This window comes from Suncus etruscus, chromosome 12, assembly GCF_024139225.1.
Source record: "Suncus etruscus isolate mSunEtr1 chromosome 12, mSunEtr1.pri.cur, whole genome shotgun sequence".
NCBI lineage: Eukaryota > Metazoa > Chordata > Mammalia > Eulipotyphla > Soricidae > Suncus > Suncus etruscus.
This window is the reverse complement of record NC_064859.1, coordinates 75,398,546-75,423,006: the sequence shown is the minus strand read 5'-3', so window position 1 is coordinate 75,423,006 and position 24,461 is coordinate 75,398,546. Positions and strand designations below refer to the sequence as shown.

The following is a 24,461-nucleotide window of genomic DNA, read 5'->3' as shown; positions in this document are numbered from 1 at the left end:
GTACCCGCCAGGAGTGATTCCCGAGGCAGGAGTAACCCCTGAGCACCACTGGCTGTGGCCCCCTAAAAAAGTTGACAGTGGTGGAGGGCATGCTGAAGCAATAGTAAAGTGGGTAATATAGCAGGCTGCACATTACCAACCTGAATTCGATCCCAAGCATCTTATATGGTCCTCCAAGCCCACAAGGAGTAATTCCTGTGCACTACCAGATATGGCACCACCACCCCCAAAAAAAAAGTGTTGGCAGATTAGGGAGGTAGAGAGTACAGGGCAAAAGCACTTGTCTCGCATGTAGCCAACAGCTTGCATTAGATTACTGATACAACATGGTCGCCAAAACACCATTGAGTGTAGCACAAACTCGCAAAATAATAAATAAATAATAAAGTAAATAAAAGCACTGGCTCTCGTGCTGAGACACTAGTTCTCTTTGCAGGCAGCACTTGGTGACCAGACCCCTGAAAGCACTTGTCTGTCTATGTATGTATATATATATATATTTTTTTTTTTTTTATTGAATCACCTTGAAATATATATTTACAAAGTTGCCAATGACTAAGATTCAGTCATACAATGTCCAGTGCTCATCCCTTCACCGGAGGCTCCAGCTTCCCTCCCTACCCTCCCCAGCCTGCATATACAGCAGATACTCTCCCCCACCAGTCACTGATTTGCATATCACTTTATCTCCTTTCAGCATCCAGTTTTTGTCCAGAGTAATCATTTCCAACTATCATTGTCATAGTGGTCCCTTCTCTGCCCTAACTGCACTCCATCGCTCTTTAATTGCCTCCAATGGACAAGCCCTCCTGGTCCTCATTTCTATTGCCTTTGGATATGATTTTCATACTGCTATTTTTTTAATATCCTGCAAATGAGAGTCATCATTCTATGACTGTCCCTCTCTCTCTGACTCATTTCATTCAGGTTGTTACTCTCCAGGTCTATTCATGTATAAGCAAATCTCATGACTTCATTTTTCCTAATGGCCACATAGTATTTCATTGTGCAGATGTGCCACCATTTTTTTATCCACTCACCTGTTCTCTGGCACTTGGTTGTTTCCAGATTCTGGCTTCCAGATTCTGGAATCTGGTTTCCAGATTCTTGTGAGTAGTGCTGCAATGAACATAGAAGTGCAGATATATTTTCTGCATTGTGTGCATATATACTCTGCATATATTTGCTGGGCCAAATAAAAGCTCAATTTTCAGTCTTTTGAGGAATATCCATATTGTTTTCCCAAAAGGCTGGATCAGTCCCCATTCACCAGCAGTGAATGAGCACCCCTTTCTCCCTGCATCAGCACCAGCACTGGTTATCCTTGTTCTTTGTGATATGAGAAGATATATGTGGTATGAGAAGATATATCATTGTTGTTTTGATTTGCATCTCCTTGATGATTAATGATGGGAAGCATTTTTCATGTGCCTTTTGACCATTTGTAATTTATTCTTTGAGGAAATTACTGTTCATCGTTTCTCCCCATTTTTTGTTTTTGTTTTTTTGGTTTTTGGGTCACACTCGGCGGTGCTCAGGGGTTACTCCTGGCTGTCTGCTCAAAAATAGCTCCTGGCAGGCACTGGGGACCATATGGGACAGCGGGATTCGAACCAACCACCTTTGGTCTTGGATCGGCTGCTTGCAAGGCAAACGCCACTGTGCTATCTCTCCGGGCCCGTTTCTCCCCATTTTTCAATGCGGTTAGATATTTTTTCCTACTAGTGCCTTACTAGTGCCTTGCATATCTTAGATAATGACCCCTTGTCAGATGGGAATTGAATAAATAATCTCTCCCAGGCTGGGGCAGTTTTTGTATCTTGACAAAGGTGCTTATCTTTTTTTAGTTTTTGGGAACACCCGGCAGCGCTGAGGGATTATTCCTGGCTCCACGCTCAGAAATTGCTCCTGGCAGGCTCAGGGGACCATATGGGATGCTGGGGTTCAAACCAATGACCTTCTGCATGAAAGGCAAACGCCTTACTTCCATGCTATCTCTCTAGCCCCAAAGGTGCTTATCTTGCTGCTACTTCCAAAAACTGTGACTTTGCACCGGTGTCCATTCCCACTGGGCTTAGCCAGTAGTGTATGGAAATCCACCCATAGAAAGGTACATAGGATGGAGCCGGAGAGATAGCACAGCAGTAAGGTATTTGCCTTGCATGCAGCTAATCCAGGACGGACACTGGTTCGAGTCCCGGCATCCCATATAGTCCCCCGTGCCTCCCAGAGGCGATTTCTGAGTGCAGAGCCAGGAGTAACCCCTGAATACTACCAGGTGTGACCCCAAAAACAAAACAAAACAAAACAAAACAAAAACAGAAAGGTACATAGGCACTGGTTGTGAACTTTATTTCTTTCATTCCACTTTTCCTAGGATTCAGCCATCTGCTCACTACAGGGCAGTGTTAGAGTGTCTTGGTAAAGAAACATTGGTGTGGGAAGTGTAGCTTCTGTACAGGTTCCTTAAGAGAATGTATGCTGGGACTGGAGCGATAACACAATAAATAAGGTGCTTGTCTTGCATGCAGCCAATCTGAGTTAGATTTCTGGCATCCTATATGGACCCCCAAGCCTGATAGGTGTGATCCCTGAGTGCAGAACCAAATGTAACCCCTAAATACAGTCAGGTGTGGCCCCAAGACAAACAAACAACAACAATAAAAAAAGACAATGTCCTGAAGGCTTTTGGCTTTGTGACTCTAAATTACAATTCCTGCAGTGTCCCTAGGCTGAATGAATCACTGGCCAAGACAATCTGTCTCTGAGCATTATTGCCTCCCACCTAACCAGACACGGGCAAAGCTGTGGTTTAGCCCAGGTCACATACACATACTGGCCTGCAGAGAAGCTGGAGAGGAGAGAATGGAACCTGATCCCACACTTGCCCACCACCACACCTCAGTTCTCTCAAAGGAGGGCAGTCTCTCACTCAGATTAGCTACCTGCACCAAGCTGATCGGGTCTGGGGCTGGAGTGATATAGCACAGTGGTAGGGTTAGTGGTAGGATGTTTGCCTCACAAGAAGCCAGCCCAGGAGGAACCCGGGTTCAATCTTTGCCATCCCATATGGTTCCCAGAGCCTACCAGGAGCAATTGGGGGGGGGGGGCACACTCTGTGATGCTCAGGGGTAACTCCTGGCTATGTGCTCAGAAATTGCTCCTGGCTTGGGGGACCATATGGGATGCCGAGGGATCAAACCGTGGTTGGTCCTAAGCTAGGGCTTGCAAGGCAGATGCCTAATCTCTAGCGCCACCACTCCAGCCCCTACCAGGAGCGATTTCTCAGTGCAAAACCAGGAGTAACCTCTGAGTACCACCAGATGTGGCCCCAAAACCAAAACAAAATGAAACAAAAAACTCCTGACCTGATCAGGAGTTCCTGTTCAGCTCTGCACTTGCCCGCTTATTTTCTACTAAACAGACCTGTCACCTCAATAGTGAGGTTCAGAAGAGGAAAGAAGGCTGGGGAGGTGGCTGTAGACATTGGAGCAGACATATGCTAGCTTCAGTTCTAAGCATCAAATGGTCTCCCCAGCACCACTGAGATGGCCCTGGGAGGCCTATCATGGCTGGACCCAAACTGCACTAGGTCAAATACTGCCAGAAGTTGCCTTGACGCCCCCAAGCACTGCATGGCAAACTCTTCCACCCCCACCCCCCAAAAAAGTCCACAAAATAAGGGAAATAGCTGGATAGTAGTGAGACATCCAGAAAATGGCAGTCAGAGCTAGAAGCCAGACCTGTGGGCGCTCAGCACAAACTGTGGCTCTGGGCAAAGTGCAGGGTCCCCCCTCCCAGCAGGCTGCACATGTGCAGTTAAGTTTGTGGAGCCATCACCCCTGCAGCCAGCAGGTCCCAAGGCCACTCTGTGAGCAGCTTTGGTGATGTCCCTGGAAATAATCCACGTGTGACTTCACAGAGGTGTGACAGTGACCCCTTCACCTCCCAGTGCTTCAAATCTGCAGCTCAGCATCTTTATGGATCCTTCCCACAGGCCACTGTCTGCTCCACTAAGGCTAATGGGAAGATGAGAGCCTGTTTTGTATAATAAGGGGGTTGGTTTTACGAGCAGGAAGAATTACCTTTGTCCAGCAGAATGAAATAGTGGTTTTAAAGTTATGTCATAGGGAGGCTCTCAGACTCTGGCAATTTTAGGATACCTCACTGCACAGATACAGGGGTCCTTTCTTCCAAAGCGAGGTAAGAGCCCCAGGTACATGGCCTGTAGTTTAGGGAGCTGCTCCCACTTGCTCCCAAGGTGCTGAGCTGGCAGATTTGCCAAGGAATTGCATGGCCTAAGTCAGCATCCTGCTGCAGACGGTCTTTAAGACACAAGTACTTTTGGATATGCTGGCTGCTGTTTGTATATATCCTGTAAGTTATAGATAACCTTGGGATACTGTTCCACTAGCAGTGATCACCAATCAGACCAAGGTATTGAACTTGGCACTAACAAAAAGGAAATGCAATTGGGGCTGGAGTGATAGTACAGTAAATAGGGCACTTGCTTTTTATGCGATTGACCAGGGTTCTATCCCCAACACCTCACGTAGTCTTCTGAGCACCATCAGGAGTAATTCCTGAGTGTAGAGCCAGGAGGAACCCTTAAATATTGCCAGGCATGACTCACAAACAAAAAAGTTAAAAATTAAATATTAGGGGGGCTGGAGAGAAAGCACAGCAGTAGGGGATTTGCCTTGCAAGTGGCCAACCCAGGACCAACGGTGGTTCAAATCCCGGCATCCCATATGGTCCCCTGTGTCAGCCAGAAACTACTGAGCAGAGAGCCAGGAGTAATCCCTGAGCACCGCTGGGGATAGCCCCCCCCCAAATTTAAATATTAAATTTAATGCAATGGCAAATTCAGTTTCTCAGCCACTCTAGCCACATTTCAAATGCTCAAGAGCTGTAGGGGGCTGATAGCTGTCATACTGGAAGAAAAAATGAGAAACTTCCCTGGCTGCAGAGTTAGACATCAAAGACTGGAGTATGAGCGTCTCTTTGTCTTGAATTTAGAGATCAGACTTTGCTCTGTCGACCGGCTATATGGTTCCCTCTGCAACCGGCACATACTCTCAAGCCTTATCTCCACTGTTAGTGGCAGCCCTCAGTGGAATCTGACCCAGCAGGTTGGGGACCAGCTATGTCCAGTGTCTTGAGCCTGCTAGGGAGATTGCTGGCACATGCCTTCAATAGGAGGAGATACCTCTAATACAACCCGAACACTTTTCCACAAAACGGTCTCACAAGAGAAACAAATCAGCTGAAAATTCTCTGTCATTTACAATGATCAAATCTGGCCAGGAAGTCAAGATCTAAATTTACAGGGTCCAGATGTCTAAAACAGGACCTGATGTCTTTTTTTTTTTTTGAAGAATTTCTTTTTTTTTTATAAACACATTTTTTTTATTTAAACACCTTGATTACATACATGATTGTGTTTGGGTTTCAGTCATGTAAAGAACACCACCCATCACCAGTGCAACAGTCCCATCACCAATGTCCCAAATCTCCCTCCTTCCCACCCGACCCCCGCCTGTACTCTAGACAGGCTCTCCATTTTCCTCATACAAGGACCTGATGTCTGAAGTGCCTCATGATTTCCTGCATGTGGAATGGTCTGAAGAATGAATGAATGAATGGATGGATGAACAAATGGACATACAGAATAATGGAAGGATTGAAGGAAGGATAGATGGATGGATAGATAGACCGAAGGAGGGAGAGATAAAAGGAGCTACAAGAGAATGTCTGGGTGTATGGACATTTACATTATTTTTGAGTTATGAAGAAAAACATTGTGCTGGGGATTAGAGCAGATAGGGTGCTTGCCTTACATGTAGCTAACCCAGCTTCTGTGATCCCAAGTGGAGTATCCCTGAGTAGAAAATAGCAGTAGTTTTAAACACCTCTAGGTATACATCTCCCCCACTCCCCCATAAAAGAGAAATATTCTATGTCTAAAATGAATATAAAGTTTCCAATCTCTGTCTTGCAGTAATCTCCTAGGCAGAAAATATGGGAGGAAGGATCAAATGATCCCTGTGTCCCCTGTGTCAGCCAGGAACAACTTCTGAGCAGAGCCAGAAGTAATCCCTGAGCACTGCTGGGTGTGCCCCCCCAATTAAATATTAAATTTAAAGCAATGGCAAATTCATATGGAATTCTAAATAAGGCCACTGAACAAAAAATAATCGTACAACTAATAGCCTTCTGATACCTTATATCTAGGTATCCTACCTAGTTACCATTAGATGCTTAGACTCACAGATGTGCAAATGTACTCATGGAAGCCCTGGAGAGCTTTCATAACAAGGCATGGGATAAAATTCAGCCACAGTGTTGACTTGTGAGCCTTGGGAGAGGGTGAAACAAAGTAAATGTTCACCTCTTTACACTTTCCACAAATTTCACTGGAGCAAGCACAGGTCTGCAACATGGTGCCATAGTAGCATGGAGTTGCTTGGTGATATCACTTTGGAGATAAAGATTACGTTTCTGCCCTCGGGCAGCATTCTAATTTTTTTGTTTGTTTGTTTGTTTTTGTTTTGGGTCACACTCTGTGGCACTCAGGGTTACTGCTGGCTCTACACTCAGAAATTGCTCCTGGCTTGGGGACCTTATGAGATGCCGGGGATCAAACCAGTGTCTGTCCTGGGTCAGCCACGTGCAAGGCAACCTCCCTACCACTGTACTACCACTCTGGCCCATTCTAAATGTTTTAAAGCAATAGAGTAATTTGCTCATGGATGGAAACTGTGCCCCACAAACTAGGAGACATGCCCAACTTCCTACTTCCTTTTTTTTTTTTTTTTTTTTTTTTTTTTGGTTTTTCGGGCCACGCCGTTTGATGCTCAGGAGTTACTCCTGGCTAAGCTCCCAGAAATTGCCCTTGGCTTGGGGGGACCATATGGGATGCCAGGGGATAGAACCTCTGTCTCGATCTTTCCTTGGCTAGCACCACCTCGCCAGCCCCCCAACTTTCTACTTTCTGTGAACATGTGCATATCCTCAACAGAAACCCAAACATCTGAAATGAGGAACTTATCAAAGATTTGAGGGTTCAGTTTAAGTTCTTGCAGGGAAGGGGAGACACACATGCGGATGCTAATCTGTCACCTCACAGTGAGACACAGCTGGGACTGACTAGATATACCCAGAGATCCCAGAGAGGCCAGAAAGCAAAGGGATGGGGAGCAATTCAGTTAAGGGGGCGGGGGACAATTTCAATCAGCAGAGACCTCAGACAAGATCTTTCTGGTAGAGAGAGAAGCTGAAAGAGTCATTGACAGTTGGATATCTTCTGAATATCAGGGCCTAACATTTTAATTTTGTGTGTGTTGGGGAGTGCACAATGTTCAGGGGTTCAGGTACCATTCCTGGCGATTTTATTTTATTTTATTTTTGGTTATTTGGGCCACACCCAGTGACCCTCAGGGGTTACTCCTGGCTATGTGCTCAGAAATAGCTCCTGACTTGGAGTACCAAATGGGAGGCCAGGTGATCGAGCCTTGGTCCATCCTAGGTTAGCATGAGCAAGGCAGATGTTCTACCACTGTGCCACTGCTCTGTTTGGTACTAGGGCATGAGAATGAGGTGTGCTTCAGGTTCTACAGTGCTGGGGACCACCAGGGTCACTCTGATGATGCTCAAGGGCCACAGGGTCACTCTCAGTGATGCTCAGGGGCACATGGTTACCAGAGATCAAATTGTAGTTGGATTCATGACTGCCTTTGGCCTATGAAATCTTTGCTTTATAGTTGATAGAATAATCATACAAGCAGGGGCCAGAGTGATAGCACAGCAGTAGGGTGTTTGCCTTCATGCAGCTGACCCAGGACAGACCTTGGTTCAATCCCCGGAGTCCCTTATGGTCCCCCAAGCCAGGAGCAATTTCTGAGCACATAGCCAGTAGTAAACCTTGAGTGTCACCAGGTGTGGCCCCAAAACAAGACAAACAAACAAACAAAAAATAATTGTACAACCAATAGCCCTCTAATACCTTATATCTAGGTATCCTACCCAGTTACCATTAGATGCTTAGACTCACAGATGTGCAAATGTTAGGGCTGGCTATGAAGAGCACTGACCAGATATTGGTCAAAGAAGGGCTGGCTAGCCCAGGCGCCACCAGTAAGGACCTGCTTTCCCTGTGAATAATTTAAAACATGGTAATAACACGGACTCTGAACTGCTCTGCTTGTCATTACCATTGTGCCCATCAATTCTAAATAAGGCCACTGATAAAAAAAAAAAAATCCTTCCCTCGGAAAAGAAATCCCTTTGTTCTACACAATGGCTGTGGTCATGTTCACTCTTTAATAACAGCTGTTCATCTCACATTACAGTACCTGCCCTTTCATAAGCCTTGCCTTCTGCCCCTAAATTAATTCTGAGAACTCCAAGTTTCATCACGGGCCCTTGATTCAGAGACTTGACTCCACGTGCATTTCCATACTTCATTTTCCAGGGATGGCAACTGTTTGGTCAGCTGACCACTTGTCCTGCTTCACTCAGTGCTTTACTGACTTTAACATGAAAAGTTCTAGGGACTGAACTAATAGTACAATGGAGGAGTGCTCTTGTCTTGCATGTGGCTGACCCAGGTCCAATCCTGGCATCCTGTATGGTCCCCCGAGCACTACCAGAAGTAATTTCTGAAGTCAGAGCCAGTAATAATCCCTGAGCATTACCAGGTGCAGCCCAAAAACAAACAACAAACAAATGGAAAGTTCTAAAGGGCCACCCCACTGGCAAGCTTTTTCCTGGAACAATTTAGATCTTCAGATGTCAACACATTTTTTTTAAAGAAATCTCACATTATATGCAGCGTATAAAATCAAAAGAATGAAGCTTGGATCATGGCCCTTCTGTTAGAGGCAATCAGGTATGCAATTTGGGAGCTGAAAATTTAAACAGTGAAAGTGTGAATGGCAAGATGAAATGTTTTTGTTTGGTAAACACAAACTCTGAATCACAGATAACATGTTTAACTTAATTTGAATAATATCTGAAAAATGAACTTTCCTTGGACCAGATTGATAGGGCAGAGGTGAAGCATTTGCCTAGTATGTGGCTGATCCAGTTTCAATCCCCAGAATCCCATATGACCCCCTGAAGATTGCCAAGAGTGATTAGAGGGGCCAGAGAGATAGCACAGTGAGTAGGGCATTTGCCCTACCTGCAACCAACCTGATTTCCCATATGGTCCCCTGAGCCTTCCAGGAGTGATTCCTGAGAGTGGAATCAGGAATTACCCCGTGTATAGCTGTGTATGGCCCACAAACAAACAAAAAAGTAGACAACAATAAACAAAAAAGAGTGAGCACAGAGCCAGGAGTAAGCCCAGAGCACCACTGGGTGCGGCCCAACACCCCCCCCCACACACACACACTTGCAATGTAAAACAAATAATTAAATTAACATTTATTCTTTTAAATTTTTTATTTGTTTTAAACTAAAGGAAAAAATGGAAACATAATGATAAACACTGTTTTTTCTGTAAGTAAAGAAATACTTTGTATTGCACCCAGAAGGGGTGAGTGTTGAGGGTTTTTTTTTTGTATTGCTTATCTTATATAGTAGCTAAAATATGGATGCTGGGCATGATTTCATTGAATTCTGATGACAACCCTTTGAGAGTTCCATTATTGTTTTCTGTTCAGGGATGAAGAAATCAAGGTTGAGGGACCTTTACTTACCAGAGAGAGTGGAGACCAGATCTCAGGCTCTGTGTCCAGGACTGGCTTTCCTGAACTTCCATCTACAACATATTCAAGCCAGAGCTGTTGAACCTCAGAGCATAAATCTTTCAGGGACACCTGCTTGCTGAGGTGAGGGACTGAGCTAAGAATGGGACAGGGGTGGAGCTGATGTGGTCCCCAAACAAACAAAGAAAAAGAAAAAGCAAACAAAATTCCAGCTACTCTGCCTCCAGCAAAAGAAACTCCTTTTCTTTTGGAGGTATGTGGTCTTGGGTCATTCTAGGCAGTGCTGAGGGCCTATTCCTGGCTAGATGAGGTTCCAGGTCAGCTGGAACCTGGGTAGCTACATGCAGGACAAGCACCCTACCTGCTATTCTCTCTGGTCCTAGCTACTATATTCTTACCAAAATAAAAGAAACTTTTTACACATCCAGCAGTGCTTAGGAATTACTCCTGGTGGTGTTCAGAGGCCATATGGGATGCCAGAGTTTGAGCCTGGGTTGGCCCTGTGCAAGAAAATGCCCTACTTGCTATATAATAGCTCTAGCCCTGTAGATGGTTTATTTGGGGGTGGGGTGTGTGTGTGTGTGTGTGTGTGTGTGTGTGTGTGTGTGTGTGTGTGTGTGTGTGTGTGTGAGACACCCAGTAATACTCAGGGGTTACTCCTGGGGTTGGGTTTTGTGTGTGTGTGTGTGTGTGTGTGTGTGTGTGTGTGTGACACCCAGTAATGCTCAGGGGTTACTCCTGGGGTTGGGTTTTGTTTGTGTGTCTGTGTGTGTGTGACACCCAGTAATGCTCAGGGGTTACTCCTGGGATTGGGTTTTATGTGTGTGTGTGTGTATCTGTGTGTGTGTGTATGTGTGTGTGTGAGACACCTAGTAATGCTCAAGGGTTATGCCTGGCTGCATTTAGGAATCACTCCTGATAACTTTGGGAGATCATATGGGATTTCAGGAATTAAACCTGGGTTATTGGCATGCAAGGCAAGCACTCTATCCACTTCAGCTCCCAATAGCTGGTTGGTTGGTTTTTATTTTTTTATTTTTGGTATTGGGTCACACCTGGTGGCGCTCTGGGGATACTCCTGGCTATGTGTTCAGAAATCACTCCTGGCAGGCACGGGCGACCATATGGGATGCTGGGATTCAAACCACTATCCATTCTAGATCAGCTGCATGCAAGGCAAATGCCCTGCCACTGTGCTCTCTCAGGCTCCAAGCTGGGTTTCTGGAGGGTTTTGTTTTGTTTTGTTTTTTTGGGCCACACATGGTGACACTCAGGGATTACTCCTGGCTATGCGCTTAGAAATCGCTCCTGGCTGGGGGACCATATGGGACGCCAGGGGGTTGAACCACAGTCTGTCCTGTGCTAGTGCGTGCAAGGCAGATGCCTTACAGCTTGCTCCACCACTCTGGCCCCTCCAACTATTTTTATTATTTATTTTGGTTTTGGGGTCATACTTGGCAGCGCTCATGGGTTACTCCTGGCTCTACGCTCAGAAATCACTCCTGGCAGACTCGGGAGACCTCCAAGATGTTTTTAATGATACCTAATTTCCTTCCTTTAGCATTTCAACACAAGAATCAAGGGATGATTGGATTTTTGTTTGGGTACATTTGTTTATTTGGGGGCTTAGGCTATACCTGATGGTGCCAGAGATGCCTCCTGGCTGTTTGTTTGTTTGTTTGTTTGTCTTGGGGCCACACCCAGTGATGATTAGGGCTTACTTGTGACTTTGCATTCAGGGATAACTGCTGATGGTGCTCAAGGAACTATATGAGATGCTGAGAACTGAACCTGAAGCTGGGTGGCTATGTGCAAGACAAACTTTGTACTATTGCTCCAGACCCTCCTGGCTATGTGTTTGGAGGTCACTCCTGGTTCTTTCCAGTGCAGGGATTGAACTGCATGCAAGGCAAGTATCTTAACTCAGCCCTTGGGGTATCTTTAAATACAATGTTGCTCACCCTGGAGCATGTCCAGGTTTGACCCCACAACCAAAATAAATAAATATATAAAATATGTTATGATATGATATAATGTGATGTGGTATATGATATGATATAACATAACATAATATAATATGATATAATAATATAATATAATATGATATGATATGATATGACATGACATGACATAAAATAACATAATATAATATTTAATATTACTGGAATGAGGAAGTCAACTCTATAGATCTTGGCTCTAAACCCCTAAGCTTGTGCTGAGTTTAGTATAGAGCCCCATGTAGATACAGCAGCTCTGTTTCTTCTTTTAGAAGTAAAACAAGTGACTGTACAAGGACATTTGCCTAGTGTGCAAATCCCCAGAACCCCATAGTATCCTGGAGCCCCACTAGAAGTGATTTCTGAGCTCAGAGCCTGGTATAAGTCCTGAATCACTGCTGGATGTGGTCCCAAAGCAAATCAAACAAACAAAAAAAGTAAAGCAAAACAGTTTTATTTAGAAAATATGAAAGAGGACAGCAAAGAGTCCTTATGCAGCTTTTTAGGAAATAACACACGGGGCCATAGTCATAACACATCAGGGGACCATATGGGATGTTCAACCTTCAGCATCCCATATAGTCCCCAGAGCCTACCAAGAGCGATTTCTAAACACAGAGCCAGGAGTTACCCCTGAGTGCTGCTGGATGTGGCCCCAATACAACAAAAAATAACCCAGTCCAGGTCAGAGACCGTTCAATGGGCAAGACTGGGAGATAGGACTCTCTAGCACTGCCAAGAGCTATCCCTAAACACAGAGCTAGGATTAGCACTGGGATAAAAGAAAAGAAGGAAAAGACAATAACTTAAGGGGCTAGAGAAATAGCATGGAGGTAAGGCGTTTGCCTTTCATGCAGAAGGATGGTGGTTCAAATCCCAACATCCCATATGGTCCCCTGGGGCTAGGGGCAATTTCTGAGCCTAGAGCCATGAGGAACCCTTGAGCACTGCCAGGTGTGACCCAACGCCCTCCCCCCCCAAAAAAAAGAAAAAAACTTAAGGTTTTTTTTTCCTGTTTCTTTGTTTTGTTTGGGAGTTTTGGCCACAATTGGCTGTGTCCAGGGATCACTTCTAGCTCAGTGCTCAGGTATCACTGCGGGTCATAAGAGCTACTACATTGCAGTCAGTTGGTAGCAAGGTAAGGCCTTACCCACTCCACTATCTCTCTGACCTAAGATTATTTACTAAGCAGGACCCGAGATCAAACAGGCTTCACACACACAAAGCATGGATCACACCATTGAACCTCAGACCCTGTCTGTAAATCACCCCATGTGCTGTATCTCCATCCCCAGGTGAATGAGCCTGAATCAGGGTCACGCATGAAATAATCTGAACCAGGCTGAGGTTGAAACTCATGTAGCCTGGCAGTCTTCTACTTAATATGGAGAGACAGAACTACTGTTTTTGTTGAGTATGGAGACCACCCCTGGGTAAAGCAGTAAGGACAGATAGCTCAGTCTATCCTGAGCCAGTCCCACCCAGGTTTGCAAGTAAAACTATCTTTGTTTTGGGGTAAATCCAAGTTGTAAACAAACATCCAAAGGAACCAGGGATGATTTTTGTTTTAGGTAAAATAAGGTGTTATCTAACACCTGTCCATCTCCAGTTCATTTTTTTTTTAATAATATCTGTATTTGGGGCTGGAGAGATAGCATGGAAGTAGGGCGTTTGCCTTGCATGCAGAAGGACGGTAGTTCGAATCCTGGCATCCCATATGGTCCCTCGAGCCTGCCAGGAGCAATTTCTGAGCATAGAGCCAGAAGTAACCCCTGAGTGCTGCTGTGTATGACCCCAAAACCAAAGCAAAATAATAATGATAATATCTTTATTTAAGCATCTTGATTACAAACATGTATGTAGTTGGGTTTCAATTATAAAAATGAAAACCCCCCCATCACTAGTGCAAAATTTCCACCACCAATGCCCCTATCTCCCTCCTCACCACACTTACCTATATTCAAGACAAGCTTTTTACTTCTCTTACTTATTAATATTGTCATGATAGTTGTTACTGTAGTTATTTCTCTAACTGCACTCACCACTCTTTATGGTAAGTTTCATATCATGGTCCATTCTTCCAGCTCTATTGTCTTTGGGTATTTTTACAATAATGGGGTTACTCCTGGCTCTCCGCTCAGAAATCGCCCCTGGCAGGCACAGGGGACCATATGGGATGCTGGGATTCCAACCACTGTCCTTCAAGCATGGAAGGGAGTGAGGTTATTCGGTGTCTATCTCCCTCTCTCTGACTTATTTCACTCAGCATAATAGGTTCCATGTCCATCCAGGTTTAGGAAAATTTTATGACTTCGTTTTTCCTGACAGCTGCATAGTATTCCATTGTTTATATGTACCAGTTTCTTTAGTCACTCATCTGTTGTCAGGCATCTGGGTTGTTTCCAGATTCTGGTTATTGCAAATAGTGTTGCAATGAATATAGGTGTGCAAAAGGCATTTTTGTGTTGTTTTTTTGTATTCCTAGGAGTGGTAGGGTTGTATCATATGGGAGTTCAATGTCCAGGTTTTTTTTTGGGGGGGGGTTTGTTTGTTTTTTTGGTTTTTGGGTCACACCCAGCGGTGCTTGGGGTTCCTCCTGGCTCTGTGCTCAGAAATCGCTCCTGACAGGCATAGGATTTGAACCACCATTTGTCCTGAATCCACTGCATACAAGACAAACATTTTTCCCCTGTTCTATCTCTCCAGCCCCAAATGTCCAGTTTTTTGAGGAATTTCCATATTGTTTTCCATAAAAGCTGGACAAGATGGCATTCCCACCAGCAGTGAATGAGAGATTCTTTCTCTCCACATCCCCACCAGCACTGATTGTTCTTGTTCTTTTTGATGTGTACCAGTCTCTGTGGCATGAGATGGTACCTCATTGTTGTTTTGATTTGCATCTTCCTAATGATTAATGATGTGGAGCATTTTTTCATGTGTCTTTTGGCCATTTGTATTTCTTCTTTGAGACAGTGTCTGTTCATTTCTTCTCCCCATTTTTTGATGGGACTAGATGTTTTTTCCTTTTTTTTGTTTTTGTTTTTGTTTTTGACTCGCATCTGGCGGCGCTGTGGGTTTACTCCTGGCTCTGCACTCAGAAATTGCTCCTGGCAGGCACGGGAGACCATATGGGATGCCGGGATTTGAACCATTGTTCGTGCAAGACAAACGCTCTACTGCTGTGCTACCTCTCCAGCCTTAGATTTTTTTTTCTTATTATGTTCTGTCATTTTCAATTCTAACACACAACCACCTCAGGGCCCAAAGAACTAAGAGGCTTGGCCCAAGTCTGATATCATCCTATACTATCCTCTGCCCAAAGGACCCTGACTTGGTTCTGCTAACAATCATATCCATCATTTTCAAATGCTATAACTGAGTACACAGACCAAGTGGCATCCAGAGGTTTTTTTTCCACTCCAAGACCAAGGTGTCAGTTAACCAACCAAGGTACATTGGTTCCCATGAGGGGCAGAGAGGGACCATGGACTTTACTCCCAGCTTCTTGAGGCTGAGCTGGTCATATTTGGTGTTCCCTGGGATGAAGGAGTAACCTGTCTCTGCCTTAATCTTTTTGGGTTTTTTTGTTTTGTTTTGTTTTTTGTTTTTGTTTTTGAGTCACACCTGGCAGTGCTCAGAGGTTGCTCCTGGCTCTATGCTCAGAAATCCCTCCTGGAAGGCTCAGGGGACCATATGGGATGCAGATTCGAACCACCATACTTCTGCATGCAAGGCAAACACCCTACCTCCATGCTATCTCTCTGGCCCCTGCCTTCATCTTTTCACACTGCTCCCCATGCATTCTTTCCCCTCTCTGAGTCTGCATTCAATTCTTTCCTGTTTAATACAGATTCCACTCCCAAGGACAAGTGCCCATTTCTCAGGCTTTAATTCGACTCCTTTGGCAAAGCCTCTCATTTTGAGGTGCTGGGGGCTAACTGTAACAGCTGCATTTGGGAGAGACACAATTCAGCTGACTTGGAAGCTGACTGACAGTAGCTTCCAAGCCAGACTCTGTGGGAGACCTGCCAGGACCGAATGACTCATCCTCCACTTCCGACAACCATGGAGGTCCCACTCCTCCTTCTAGGGATGAGCAGCAAAGGCCCGGGCTGGGCTGCCTCTGCGCTGTAGCGTGCCGGGGAAGAGTGGTCCCTGCAGTCAGTTAGGCATGGGACAAAAAGTGGCTGTGAGGAGATACTTTGCCTTCTTCTGCTCAGCTGTCTTCAGCTGGCCTCTGGAGCCATTAGAGAACCCTGAGGGAGCAGGGCCACACCCGGCCATGGATGTGAAAAGGATGAAAAGAACATGAGTCTTTGGCGTTGTTCTTGAGACTCCGAGTGCATGAAACTGGAGCCTCCCTTCCTTGAGACTTCTCGTCCTGGGAGGTGATTAATTTTCCCAGTGGGGGATGCCAGGACCAGGATCCCTTGGCACTCCAGATGCTTCTTCAGAGGTGACCTACAAGGCAGAAGCAAGAAGAGTCTGGCAAGCCCGTGGTCAGGGAGCTGAGCTCGTTTCTGGCCTATTTTGCAACCTATCCACTCCTTCTGTCTCTCTGCTTCCAGCAGTATCCCCAGTGCTGTCCACTTCTCCTTCGTGGCAGCCTTTTGGGCTCAACGCCTGGCTGGATGGTTCCCAATGCACAGATCACCCCTCCATAGCTTCTGCTCTCCTGGGGCTCAAGCTTCCCCTTTCCATTGCTACCAGAAGTTGTCAGTTGTGCTATGTGAGGTCTGACTGGTTCCCAGGTAAAACACACTTTACTCAGGGCCGGAGAGATAGCACAGTGGTAGGGCATTTGCCTTGCACGTGGCCAACACAGGATGAACCTAAGTTCGATTCCCAGCATCCCATCTGGTCCCCAGCCTGCCAGGAGCGATTTCTGAGTGCAGAACCAGAAGAGCATTGCCGGGTGTGCCCCCCGCTCCCCCCCCCCAAAATACCCAAAGACCACTCTACTCAACTGCCTTCCTGCCTGTGCCAGCCAACTGAGTCACAAATCAAGATCCCAGGCCATGTAGTCAGCAGGGACTTGGGAGCACTGCTGAGAAATGCAGAGAGACCGGAGACAAATTGTCTGTAGAGTAATCAGCCCATACCCCAGAATCCCATGATAACCCCTCAGCAGGGAAGCTGTCAGTTCCCTTCCCAAGTGGAGCTAGGCCAGTCAGGGTTTTCTTCTCTGTCCTGTAAACGGGTTTTGCCCTGAGCGCCTGGTCCCCTTCCTGTCTCAGACAGGAATGGCCTAGGAATAGCCTCTTCATTCCCAGCTTGACTTTTCTCAGCAGCCCCTGAGCCTCTGTCTCAATAATCTGTGGTCAGTGTCCCTGTCACTAAAACATACCAAAGTACCAGCCTGGGGTTAACCTCCCTGTCTAGGCAGCCCCTTCAGGCATCAGACATCCTATAGTTCAGTTCACTCTGGAGTCGGGGTGCTCAGCTGCCTTGAGCTTTGGGGTCCCCATGGCTGAAGATAGCTTGGGCCCTCCAAGAGGGATGGGCCTTCCTGGAGCTCACCTTCCACTGTGACCAGAAGGCATTTGTGGGGCCCAGTAGGGTCTATACCTTGCAGAAAGCAGTGAGCATTGCGCAAAACCCTCCACAAACTGTTCTTGCCATGGAGGAAGAACTCCTGCAGGCTCTGGGGTTTCCCAGAGGTGGGGCCCCATCAGGGTGGGGCATGGGCAAAAATAGGACAGTGGCAACAAGTAGCACAACTATGGTGGCAGTTGCTTGGCATTTAGACCCAGAAGTAAGTTTGCTTTTCAGAATGGAAAGGTGAGGCAGGAACCCTTGGCTGGTCCACAAGAGCCCACGACTGTCAGGATTCATTCAATTATAAATATCTGCTGAACAGATAGAAATTACAGAAAGAATGTTCAGAGTCTGTACAATTGTAGATGGCATCAGGAGAGAAATTCCTATGAAGGAATCAGTCAAAGATTCCTCAGAGAAGAATTTGTTCCATTGAAGATACTGGGTGACTGCTGTCACTTTGCTGTGCAGGTAACTGGGCCCCCTAACAGGATGTGTGAGGATAAGGAGATCCTGACTTCAAAGGAAGGGGGTGGGGGTGCGGTGGATTCAAAGGCAACACTGCAGAAACACCTGGGAGGCACCAATAGCAGGCAGCTAGGCTGTCTGTTTACCTATGGACCCAGGGCTGTGAGCAAAGGATTTTGTTTGGAGAACACAACCAGCAAGTGCTCAGTGCTCACTTCTCAAAGGACCCTATGTGTTGCTGAAGTTTTATTTTTTGGGAGGTTATACCCAGTGTTCTGGCTCTGTGCTCAGAAATCTCTCCTGCAGGTTCAGGAGGCCTTAGGAGGTACTGGGGATAGAACCTAGGTTGGCCACATACAGGGCAAACGCCCTATCTTCTGTGCTATTGCTCTGGCCCCTGGTGCTGGGTTATCTAATTAGGATATTTAACTAGAATATCTAAATCCCACACCTTTGCTGGTGGGCCAGAGGGATAGTTCAGGGATTTAACTATCCCTTGACTATCCCTCTGGCCCACCCGCAAAGGGTTTAATTAGTATTTTTGTTTATTTTTAGATTTTTTCGGGTGGCATCCAGCAGTGATTAGGGTTTACTCCTGGTGCTGGGATTGGGGTTAGGGGAGGAAAGAGCAGTGGTACTAGGGATCAAACCAGGTTTAGCAGCTTGCACCTAAACTGCTGTCCTCTCTCCAACCCAACAGAAAAGGATTTTTAGAGCCGTCAGATCTTAAGCACAAGTCTGAGTCCATGTCAGGAGAACACACAGGTAGACCCACTCTGACTTAGCATGTGAGATGCTAATCAATGCTAACACCAATATGCAAGTCCACAAATGCCTGCTTTTGACTTCTGGATAGAGGCCACCTCCCTGGGTTGCACTGAGGGGGTTGCTATCTGCTGCACTGCCCTGCTGACCCACTTCCTGCTCCTGTTCCACCAACTTCCCCAAGATCCACACAGGGCAAGGGTGGGGTGGGGACATGAAGCAATACCCCTTTATATAATAATAAGCCTCCTGGGCTTTCTCCTCACACATGGGTGGCTTCGACTTCCACCAGTAGCTCTGAAAGACGCGGGGCTTCTCTTGTGACACCACCATTACTCAGAGCCAGAACCTCCCCGGAAGCTGTCCTCTGCATTGGGAATGTCATTTGGATTTTGTTGATGCAAGTGCGGGACATCTGCATACATTGCTAAGGATTATGGGCTGGGTGAGGACCAGTGACGGAGCTTTGGTAGTTACTTTGGGCCAAGTTCCTCCCCCAAGTGATTAGAGTGCTCCCTGACTGATTCCAGAGTCTGGTTTTCCTGAGTGATACCAGCCTGGGGAGACAGATCTCCCCTCCAAAGAGCCCCCCTTTTTTTGAGGCCACACCCTGTGGCACTCAAGGGTTACTCCTGGCTCTGTCATCAGAAGTTACTCTTGCCAGGCTCAGGGGACCATATGGGATGCTGGAGATCGAACCCAGGTCGGCCACATACAAGGCAAAAGCCCTATCAGCTGTGCTATCACTCTGGAACCCTCCCCAAAAGTCCCTGTTAGTCATAAGCCTTACTCCAGAATCGACTACTTCACTTTGGAGCTGCAGTATATGGCCATGGATATATGGACACAAGATTTCCCAGAAAGTTCTATGTCAAGTAGTCCAACATTGAATAAAGTTCTTTCTGTGACTATTCTATCTTTCTGCTCAATGGTGGTCTTAAATGTTGCACCTGATTTTTGTTGTTGGGTTGTTTGTTTGGGGCCACACCTGGCAGTGCTCAGAGCTTAATCCTGGCTCTGTTCTCAGGAATCACTCCTAGTGAGGCTTGGAGGAAAATATGGGATCAAATTTTGATGATGAGGATTCAACCCCTTGTAAACTATTTAGTGCAAATAAGTCAACCAACAATAAAAAAAAAACACCTTTGGGTCAATAGTACAGGGATGAAGGCACTTGCTTTAGATGTGACTGACTCAAGTTCAACCACCCACTTATTCCCAATAAGTGATCCCAGGAGTGATACTGGAGCATGGAAGCTGGGAATAGCCCTTCAGCTCTCCTGGGTTTAGCCCAAACAAACCCTCACAAAAGGGAAAAAAAAATAACAAGCAGTTCTTTCTTCATTTGGGGTTCAGGAAACATATTAGAAACAGAGTTATAGAGCTCGCTTTTTTTTTTTTTTTTTAGGTCATACCTGGCAGTGCTCAGGGCTTTCTCCTGCTCTATGCTCAGAAATCGCCCCTGGCAGGCTTGGGGAACCATGTGGGATGCTGATGATCAAACTACCGTCCATCCTGGATCGGCTGTGTGCAAGGCAAACGCCCTACCACTATGCTATCTCTCTGGCACCTATCACTTTTTAAAAATAAAATCTTTATTTAAGCACCATGATTACAAGCATGATTGTAGTTGAGTTTCAGTCATAAGCAGAACACACACATCTCCTTCGTCAAAGAAGTACTTTTTTTTCTTTTCCTTTTTCCTTTGTGTGTTTGTGTGTGTGTGTGTGTGTGTGTGTGTGTGTGTGTGTGTGTGTGTGTGTGTGTGTGGTTTTTGGGCCATACCCTGTTACTCCTGGCTAAGCGCTTAGAAGTCGCTCCTGGCTTGGGGGACCATTTGGGATGACAGGGATCCAACCAAGGTCTGTCCTGGGTCATCCACATGCAAGGCAAACGCTCTATCATTGGCTACTGCTCCAGGCCCAAGACATTCTTAGACCATCAGAGTGCAAGAACTTGAATTTATATTTAGACTGATCAGAGCCTTCTACCTGAGGGGTTAGAAACATGGTGCCTGAGGCAGATTCACCTAACTCATGGACTTTATTATATTTATTTTTAATTTTACACCGGGGGAGCCCCTTTTTGAGAGTAAGCCCAAGATGAAGGAGAGAATGGGAGGCCTAGGACTTGGCAAGAGCTCAGAATTGGGGTCACAAAGTAACAAGAGTGGTTTCTGGAACTGAGGTGTGAGGATGAAGGACACAGGTGTTCCTGTCATGTCCAGTGGACCTTGATGGGGGTCATTTCCTTTCCCACTTCCACATCCAAAGGAAGCGCTCATCTCCATGTGAGAGTAAGTTCCAGATGCCTGGCATCGCATCCTTGAGAGGATCTGTTGCTTATCTCTAAGGACAAAAATAGCCAGGAGAGGATCTAGTCAACCCAAAACGTGCAGGAAGACATTCGTTCTTGCCTTTGAACAAGGTCAGGTTTCGTCATTACCGGCTTTTCTTCTGTAGGGCAAGCTGGAGGCAGGTTCAATGAGTCAAACTACCAGATTCAAGGCCAAAGGGTCTCTTCAAGCAAAAGCACCTGCAGCTGGCTGGGCTTATGCTGCTAGTTGAAGCAACATGGTCCCCTTACTTATGCTCCCCAGTTATCTGGGGGAAGGCCTGGACTCCCCCAAGGCAAATGTGAATTTGTCTGATGTAGGGTGAACTGGGAGGGGGGGGGAGAGAGAGAGAGAGAGAGAGAGAGAGAGAGAGAGAGAGAGAGAGAGAGAGAGAGAGAGAGAGAGAGAGAGAGAGAGAGAGAGAGAATGTCTGCCAGAGGCAAGAGGGAAATTGAGGACATTGTCGTCAGAAATACGTTCTGGTGAAGGGATGGGTGATAAAATATTTTGACTGAAACTTAATCGTACACTTTTTAACTGTATAAACTTTTAACTTATAAACTTTTTAACTATACACTTAACTTTTATACATTTTAACTGTATAAACTTTTTAACTGTATATCTCACAGTTAATCGATAATTAATTAAAAAATTAAATTAAAAAAAAAAAGATTCCTGAGCCCAAGCAATAGTACAGCGGGTAGAACCTTTGCCTTACACGCGGATGACACAGGTTGGATCCCGGCATTCCATAAGGTTCCCTGAGCACAGCCAGGAGTAATTCCTGAGTGCAGAGCCAGAAATAAACTGGATGTGCCCCCCCCCCCCCACCAAATAGAAGTCGTTGGGCTTTGTGGCCCAAGCTCTTTTGGGGACCCAAAGTAACTTGCTCAGGTAGGTTCACACAGTAAAAGGGGGACAAGGCCAGGACCTGCACACCCACCCCACCCAGGCACCAAGAGCTTATTTTATCTATGCGAACTTTTTACTGGCAGTCCTTAGGCCACCGAACAACCCACACCCTAGGGTGGGACGGCAGGACTTTGTCTTTCAGGAAAAGGAATGGTAAAAATGAAAGAGGCCCCCTGGAACCCTTTCAATCCCCAGAACAAGCAAAGGGGTGAGGAAAGGTTTCCCCCAACCCATCCCAAGAAAGGGCTACATGCTTAGAACCAGCAAACTGCGACCAAGGCTTCTGTCCTAAGTGTTCATTGCATAGATTTCGTTGGTTTGTTGGACTTAGAAGTGTGCACAACCCTCGGGCTGGTAGAGCGTTTGCCTTGCACGCAGCTGATCCAAACAGACGCTGGTTCGAATCCGGCATCCCATATGGTTCCCCACGTGCCTGCCTGGAGCAACCTCTGAGCACAGAGCCAGGAGTAACCCCTGTGCACAGCCGGGTGTGGACCCCCCCCAAACCCAAAAAGTGTACACAATGCAAAGCGTGCCCATCAGTGTTGGCATCCAGGCTCTGGGTCCAGCATCCCAGACTCCATATGCAGCTCAGACGACTTGGCCAGTGCGCTGCCCCCCTCTGCCACCCAATTAAAGCCATCCTGGGCGATCTCAAGACCGGGTGGGTGGGCTGTCAAAGTGGCTGGGCAGCAGGACAGTGCCCTTGCCAGGCGACCCAGAACCCATCCCTTCTCCCTGCCATGCATCTTTGCCTTGGTCAGGATGCGATGGAGCTGTGCCAGATTGCTTCCCCCCTTCCCAGGACGTGCGTGGGCTGGCAGTGGGGAAACTCGGGTCAGAGTCCACCCCGACGGAGTCCACGTAGCTTGCACCAATCCCCTGGGCTAGTCCCACGTCGTGCTTTTTTATTTTATTATTTTTTAAATTTAATTTTATTTTATTTCATTTCATTATTTTATTTTATCTTATTTTTGGTTTTTGGGCTACACCCGGTGATGCTCAGGGGTTCCTCCTGGCTTATGCGCTCAGAAATCGCTCTTGCCTTTGGGGGACTCTATGGGACGTCGGGGATCGAACCCAGATCCATCCTGGGTCTTCCCTGTGCAAGGCTCTACTGCTGTGCTATTTCTCCACCCCCCTTTTTATATCTTTATTTAAACACCTTGATTACAAATATGACTGTAGTTGGATTTCAGTCATGTAAAGAACACCCCCATTAATCAGTGCAACATTCCAAAAACTCCCTCTTCCTCACCCCACCTCCGCCTGTACTCTAGACAGGCTTTCTATTTCCCTCATACATTCTCATTGTTAGGATAGCTTTCAATGTAGTTATTTATCTAACTAAACTTATCACTGTTTGTGGTGAGCTTCATGAAGTGAGCTGTAACTTCCAGCCCTCCTCTCTTTTGTCTCTGAAAATTATTGCAAGAATGTCTTTCATTTTTCTTAAATAGATGGGTGAGACCATTCTGCATCTCTCTTTCTCTCTCTGAATTATTTCACTCAGCATAATAGATTCCATGTACAACCATGTATAGGAAAATTTCATGACTTCATCTCTCCTGACGGCTGCATAATATCCCATTGTGTATATATACCACAGTTTCTTTAGTTATTCATCTGTTGAAGGGCATCTTGGTTGTTTCCAGAGTCTGGCTATTATAAGTAGAGCTGCAATGAATATAGGTGTGAGGAAGTGATATTTTTTACCCACATTTTCTTGTTTTCTTTTCTTAAATATAAATCTTTATTTAAGCACCATGATTACATCTCTCTGCCCTCCTTTTTATGCCCACATTTTCTTTTTTTTTTAAATATAAATCTTTATTTAAGTACCATGATTACAAGCATGCTTGTAGTTGGGTTTCAGTCATAAACAGAAAACCACCCTTCACCAGTGCAACATTCCCACCACCAATGTTCCCCTTCCTGCCCAATCCCCTTTTTTAATTTTTTAGTTTTGGGTTCTGGGGCCACACCCAGGGACTCTCAGGAGGTTCCCTCCTGGCTTATGCATTCAGAAAGCTCTCCTGGCTTTGGGGGACCCTATGGGACGCCGGGGGGATTCGAACGCGGTCTGTACTAGGCTTAGACGCCTTACGGCCTGCGCCACCGCTCCGGGCCCCCACCCCCTCTCCGCAGTCGTGCTTTTTAGGCTATAGAGAGGGTCGGGGCTAGATCCGCTTAGCACAGAAGCGCATTGCACGGCCCAGGGCGGCGCGCGAGACGCCGTGCGCATGCGCCAACTCGGATGCCGCAGGGCCGGGCGGATACGCGCGCGAGCGAGCGAGCGAGCGGCGCTCGAGGGCTGACGTCGAACCGCCCGCGCTGCGCCACGCCCCCCATTTCCCCCTGTCTCTCCCCCTCCCCTCCCTTCCCCTCCCACCCCGCCCGCCCCGCCCCGCCCCCGGACGCCCGGACGGAACCGATCGCGGCTGGTTTGAGCTGGTGCGTCTCCATGACGACACGCGCGGCGCTATAAATAGCGGCGCGGCAGCCCCGAGCGGCTTTGTCAGTCAGGCAGTTTCCCCAGCTCGGCCGCCCCTTCCGCCGCCGCCGCTCTCGCGCTCGCTCGGGCGCCAGCCACCTCGGACCGGCGGGGCCTCCGCGAGGGAGCGAGCGCCTGAGACGGGCGGCCGGCCGCGGGCCTCTGCGAGCGCGGCGGCGGCGGCGAGACGAGACGTCTGAGACGAGACGAGGGACGGGGCGAGGCGAGGCGAGGCGAGG

At 46.8% G+C, this 24,461-nt stretch overlaps 1 protein-coding gene across 1 annotated transcript in view; it reads right to left on the bottom strand.

Annotated features, from left to right (window-relative positions):
- The window catches only part of HPCAL1 (hippocalcin like 1), a 230,905-nt gene that overhangs the window by 86,942 nt on the left and 119,502 nt on the right, over window positions 1-24,461 (bottom strand). The gene's annotated exons all lie outside the window — the stretch shown is intronic.